Source organism: Bufo gargarizans, unplaced genomic scaffold (genome assembly GCF_014858855.1).
Source record: "Bufo gargarizans isolate SCDJY-AF-19 unplaced genomic scaffold, ASM1485885v1 original_scaffold_1782_pilon, whole genome shotgun sequence".
Lineage (NCBI taxonomy): Eukaryota > Metazoa > Chordata > Amphibia > Anura > Bufonidae > Bufo > Bufo gargarizans.
The window spans coordinates 25,113-32,256 of NW_025334513.1; positions in this window are offsets into that span (position 1 = coordinate 25,113).

The window sequence follows — 7,144 nt, forward strand, 5'->3', positions numbered from 1 at the left end:
AACTTCTTAACTCTTTCTTAGCTGCTGGCCAGCACAACTCAGGTTCCTGTTTAGTCACAGTGGCCTCTGGTGGCCGGAGGGAAACATGACAGTCTGCATAGATATAAGTGCTGGAAATGCTGCTGGTTGATTCGGGGCTGCCTCTTACACTTACACCACTCTGGCATTCCTACACTGGGTACCACCATATCACTGGGAGGGGCTCTGTGCCCTTGTTTCTTCACTGCAACTGGCGTCACGACAAACACCTATAACATCTTAAAGGGATCCCATGGACGTTCACCCCCGTGCGCTGCATATCCTAACCCCAATCCACCACTCTGGTGCCTCAACTCCTGGTTATTGCGACACGATGCCCGCTTTCAGTCCTTCTGGAGTTTTCCTTGTTTAATGACATCCCTGACATCAATATCTCCACTTCATGGTGCTCCCATAAAAGCCACACAGAGGTCTATGTATACAGGCTGCTCCCATTTACAGGACCTACTCGCTCGTTTGGCTCTCAAGGAAACACAATATAAAACCTCCCCTCAGATGATCTTATGAGACATCTCACTGAACTGCGATTTCACCTACGCTCTTCCTCTAACAATAATACGAATAAGCTATCTACCGCTCCAAGACTAACCAGTACCAGCTGGGCGACGGAGCAGGAGCTGTGCCAGCCCGCAAACCCAAGAAGCGTGCTATCGCGCCTCGTATTGAATCTATGAGACAGAGATGGTACGACCACTACACACCTACTGGCTATTGCAGACGCGTTTGCGGATTATTGTAGCTCCTTATAGAATCTGAAAGAAGACGCGATCGCAGCAAAAAAGGACGATGATCCAGCACTTGTGGGACAGTTGCTCCGACTTTATCGGCAAAATGTAAATCACATACAGTGGACCCCTCGGCACACTGGCACCCCTTCAGTTTACGCGTTTCGACCACTACTTGGTCTTAATCACCACAACTAATTTCCGCCTTTTTAGACTCAGTCTCATTCCTGGCGCTATCTCCTCAAGAACGGCGATAAAAGCAGCAATAAAAACCCTTAAAGCGCACAAAGCTCCAGGTCCGGACAGTTTTCTGGGGATTATTATAAAACCTTCAGTGCGCGGTGCTAACACCTAGAATTGTCCTTCCTTCTTCCCAGTACCATCCCAAAAGAAATGTTCAGCGCCATTATTACTACTATCCCTAAACCGCGAAGACCCCAAGATGTTCCCTCTAACTTCTGCCCCACCTCAATGATATCAAATTATTTTCCAAACTATTAGCGTTGAGGCCTCAGCCATTACTTCCACGGCTGATATCCGCAGATCAGGTAGGTTTTATTCCGGGACGCCAGTGCAGAGATGGGACCAGGAGGATGATAGACTTAATCAAGATATCAGAGACGGCCGATGCACCAACAATATTTATTTCACTTGACGATGAAAAAGCATTTGATGGAGTGCACTGGGGATTCCTCGCACCGGTACTGGACCGGTCTGGGCTATCCGGTTCTATACTAACAGCTATAATGAACCTCTACTGTCTGTCAGGGTCCTGGCATCTGGGTTCTGTTCCAAATGTTTTACTATACCCAATGGTACTCGTCAAGGTTGCCCTCTGTCACCGTTAGTGTTGGCACTAGTGGTGCAGACCCAGCGGTAGCGGCATCCCAGTTGGCAGGTTGACTCATAAGTTGGGGCTTTATGCAGATGATGTTACTGCATATTATCCCTCACAAAACCAGAAACGTCCCTCCCAGCTGTTACTAGGATATTGGAGGAATATGCTGAAACCTCAATGTATAAATTAAACATATACTTCCCCTCTTCATTCCTGAACCCCTCAAAATTCAATTGTTAGATAAATGTCCGTTTCAGTGGGCGCCGGAGCACATATCTTATTTAGGCAAACAGTTAAAGAGGACCTTTCACCAGAATTAAACTTCTAAAGTAACTATACAGGCGTGTAGAGCGGCGCCCAGGGACCCCCCTGCACTTACTGTTATACCTGGGCGCCGCTCCGTTCTCCCGGTATAGCCTCCGGTATCTTCACAGTTAGCGCCTCCTTCTCCCATGCTGTAGCGCTGGCCAATCACAGCGCTCAGCTCATAGCCTCAGAGGCTTTTTTCTCTCTCAGGCTATGAGCTGAGCGCTGTGATTGGCCAGAGCTACAGCATGGGAGAAGGAGGCGCCGGCAGGTTCCCCTGGGTGGAGCCTAACTGTAAAGATACCGGAGGCAATAACGGGAGAACGGAGCGGCGCCCGGGGATAACAGTAAGTGCAGGGGGGTCCCTGGGCGCCGCTCTACACTTCTGTATAGTTACTTTAGAAGTTTTATTCTGGTGAAAGGTCCTCTTTAACATCCCACCTGAAAGATTCAGTACGTTTCAACTTTGTCTCTTTTCGAGAGGAACTTCTAAAGGATTGCACTAAATACTCCCAGAATTTTATGTCCTGGATAGCGAGAATTAATGCTGTCAAAGTGCAGATATTACCTAAAATACTCTATAAACTCAGAAGTATCCCACTTATTATTCCAGCCAAGACACTCAATCTCCTACAAGCCGGTCTCCTCAAATTTATTTGGGGAAATAAACCCCCTAGGGTGGACCGTCACTCACGCTACCCATGTCTTTGGGATGGAGGACTGGGAGTCCCTGATATTACTCAATACTATAAAGCTAATCTCATAGATCAAACTAGGGAATGGTGGTCTCCCTCTTCGAACCATAAGTGGTTGGAGGTGAAGTCTACTTTTGCTACTAAAAACTTGCTTAAAGGATTACTAGCTGCTGATTCCATAGCGGTGGTTCCGGGGGCCCCCCTCTCTTAACCATGCGGGCGGTGATATGGACCTGGCGCCATCACATTAGGGGTATAGATCATCTCTGAAATCCCTCACTTATCTCATTCTGGATCTTGATGTCAAGATGTGGGAGGAAAGGGGTTTATTATCCCTAGACCAGATACTGGAGGACTCCAACATTAAAACATTTGAGGTCTTACACCATTCCCACCAGCTACCTAATTCCTGTTTCTACCAATAACTGCAGGTCAAACACCTGTTACATGACATTGGGTTACCTCTGGCCCAATCACCCGAAGCCTCCCCTCTTGGCGGGCCTCTGTATTGTGTACCAAGCCCTAGGTCCACGCCTAGATGACGTCAGGCTTTATGGTGAAGTGGGAGGAGGAGCTGGGATGTGAGTGGACCATTTCTGAATGGCGAGATGCTTTCTACTGGGCGTTGGCTGGATCAAATTGTATTAATCATGCAGAGCAAAATCGTAAAATCCAGTTTCCTTGGTATCTAACCCCGGCCTGTTTAGCCCACATTAATCCTACATACAGCCCAGATTGCTGACGGGGATGTGGAGAAACGGGAGCTCCGTCACACATGTGGTGGAATTGTCCTACCATATCTCCTTTCTGCAGGGATGTGAATGACCTTTTATCTACAGTGCCTGGCCTTCCCCTTCCCATGTCACCGGCAAAAGCTACACTCTCTGTTGGGTTTGAGACCCTCCAATGCACACATCGGTGGGTAGTGGTGGGGGTACTAACAGCGGCACGAAAACTAATTGCTACTTACTGGAAATCGCCAATTGGTGGCCATAATAAATACATGCAACATGACTGCCCATATGGCGCTTCACACAGAAATAGATCGAAGGTGGTACAAAGATGGGAATTATGGTGGACATCCTCTTATGCTCCCACATTCCACAGTCTTGTGAACATGCGCTACAGAATTATTACCTAGGGGAAAACTACTGAAGGGTGTTTGGAGGTAGGCTACGTCCAGACTAACGTTAACGTTTTCCGGTATTGAGTTCTGTCACAGGGGCTCAGTACCGGAGTCCCAATGCATTCTGAATGTAGAGCAATCCGTTCAGGATGCATCAGGATGTCTTCCGTTCCGTCCCTGTTACGGTGTTTGGCTGGAGAAAATACCGCAGCATGCAACACTTCCGGAGCAATTTCCATTGAAATGTATTAATGCCGGATCCGGTACCAAGTGTTTATGAAATTGCTGCATTGACGGATCTGATTTTCTGCGCAGACCTTTAAAAATGTGAAAAAAATAAAGACCGGATCTTTTTTCCGGATAACACCGGAGAGACGGATCGGGTATTTCAATGCATTTGTCAGACGGATCTGGATCCGGAAAGAAATGATATCCGTTTGCATACTGCCGGAGTCTTCTAACACTAGTGTGACAGTACCTTAGATGGCGGCTCACTGGTCTTGCTCTCTAGCTGTCGTGCTTCCGCGCACGTTACCATGTTTACTATTGTTCTGATAACCGGTAACAACATTGATTATTATTGCATCCTTACAGAATGCACAGACCAGCAGGGTGCCGAATGCTTTCCTCTATATACAAGCATTTCACTCAGTGTTATCTGGGCATTTGATTGAATAAAAATCTAAAACAGTGTGCAGGCCCGGCACGTCTCTGCCCGACATACTGTTAGATCAAATACATAAATAAAAAGGAAATTAAAACACCCCAAAAAAGTCTGTAATGTTCTCACTTCACCGCACAACGGCTAATAAGCCCTTTTTTCCCACTAATAGAAGCCAAAAAATGCTTTCGAGCATATAACTGCACCGCACAAGGCACATAGGACATAGACATATCTCCTGTAATAACCCTGGCAATGCCGGTATCACATGGCACCTGCACCTCCGGCAGTGCAGCAAGGTGTAATAGGATTGCTCCTATTCCCCGGGCTGTACCCTCCCCGACTGAACCCTGTTCTCCTTTTATAGTGTAGATGATGCCTCCCGATCCTTTCTCTACACCTTTACTAATCTTTACCTGAACTTGTAAATCTTTTTTTTTTTTTAAGCACAATGAAGGTTTTTCCTCACACTGTCCCTAGCGCCTGCTGACGTCTCTCCCTGCACTAAGTGCACTGGAAAATGGCTGAATCCAAGATGGCTGCCGCTATTTATAGGTTTGGCTGCTGATTGGCTGCATGCATGGCATTATGGGTGATCCCGCCTTCCCAGAGTTCCTTGCTCCATGTCCTCACAGGTGCAGCAGCCATTTTAGGAAAAATGCGATTCATTACCCTTTTCCTGAAATTCGGATCGAATTCCACTTTGTCAACATCTCTACTACTAAACCTGGATCGCGATAGGAGGGCCCTGGGGGGCGGCGCCCGTTGCAATTTTGGTATCACAAACAGGATTTACTTTTTTGCCTTTATGCTCCAGGCCTTCAGATTTGACAGAAAACCCCATGAAAAATGACTTTGCTACATTTATTTAGGCGCTGGATTGTGCGCACCGGCAACCTAGGGGTTAATACGCAATCTTTGCCAGTGATGGCGTATGTTCGTCGACCACAAGAGCGGGACATGAACAGGGAACCGCCCAGTCCAAGAGCGGGAAATGAAAGCCCTGCCCACCAGTAACGGTCCTTTTTTAAGTGCAGGAAGCGAAGACTCCTCCTCCGTTACCAGTTTGCAGTAGCCAAGAGGAAGATAAGATGGCGGGTCCTCTCAGGCCTAACTGGGGAGAGATGGTTTGGGGCAATCAACCTGAAATGCAAGCTGCCCTGGAAGCCCGAAGTGTCCTGGACCACCCACAGCCAGGGGATACGCATCTGTAGCACCACCGAGGGACCGTCTTGTGGTTCTCTGTGGAACGCGGCACCGGTTTCTTGGCAGACGATAAGGACGGTGAAAAACTATTCGTGGGACACAGGTCTGTAAAATGCCCCTACCTGCCCCAGGCCCGTCATCGCTTATACGCAGGAGGGGACCACGTGGAATATACCCCCATGGGCTCCCTCAAGGGACCATTTGCCACTGGGGTGACCCTACTGTCCAAACCCCTTGTCCCTTTGCCATTAGCTGAGTGCTGGCAGAAGGATCCAGCAGCCGCAGGCCACGTGCGCTGCCTTCAGGAAACCACAGAGGGAGTCCTGCGCTTTCATGATAAGCCACAGCTATTCCAAGCAAAAGGTGGCTACTGTGAAGACCCTAGAATATGACATATTTTCAGCTGTTTCACACTTTTTTGTTATGTATATAATTCCACATGTGATAATTCATAGTTTTGATGCCTTCAGTGCGAATCTACAATTGTCATAGTCATGAAAATAAAGAAAACTCTTTGAATGAGAAGGCGTCCAAACTTTTGGTCTGTACTGTATGTCAAGATATGCTAGAGTCTTGTGCGCAGCCTTAAGGAAATATGTTTAGCTAGCTGTGACCGTGTGAAAAGCTTTATGTAGACCTTGGTGCTGGGAAGGGATTACAGGATGAAGCCACCCTTCTATTTGCGGGCGTCTTATAGTATCGTGGAGGGATTACAGTACATGATACCCCCACGCTTCCGGTGGTACTAGGGCTCGGTATCCACACAAAACGGGAGTATTTGGGTGCTTTCTGCAGTCTTTTTGGTTCTCTGGTTATTATCGTTACTCATACGGGCAGGAACCTAGTGGTAGCGGTTGCTATGTCGATGTATGTCATAATGGAAAATAGTCTCATGCAGTACTTTAATTTCCCCTTAGGTACCCTTACAGCACACCCTAAGCACAAGCCGAGGGTGGCTTGATTTTAAGTAAGGGGATTTTTAACACCCCAGAGTGGTGTTACCACTCCTGCGCCCTGCTACTGTCTTTAATGGTCTAACAAAATGTAATCTTATGTATTGTTGTCCAGGTCTTATACACTGTGCATTCCTAATAATTTTGCAACTGTTATGTTCATGTAATACACCTGGTTCATCAGCAGTTGGCAGAAAATATGGCAGAGCTGTACTTATATAGAATGGAACTTACCATTCAATTCTAACCTCCCTCTGTAGTAAAGTGGGCTAGCCCTACTTCCTGCAGGAAGGGTGGGGACCAGTTCTAGTTAGTCTAGTCTTCCCTACACAGGGGAAGGGTGTGCAGGGGCATGTCTCTGCTGGACATGCCTACGCCAGCCAGAGCACCTTAAGCTCTACTGGCCATGAAAGAAGCAGCCTAAAGCTTCAGGAGCCAGGAAGAAAGTTCCCTGGCATAACCAAGAGTCAGACTAAAGAGAGTGCAGCATCAAGAAGAAAGCAAAGATACTATTTAAGCTTGTCAGTACAGCAGAGTCAAATAGAAAAATATAGTAGAGTTGATGTAACGGACCGTTTCAGCAGACAAGGGGTTA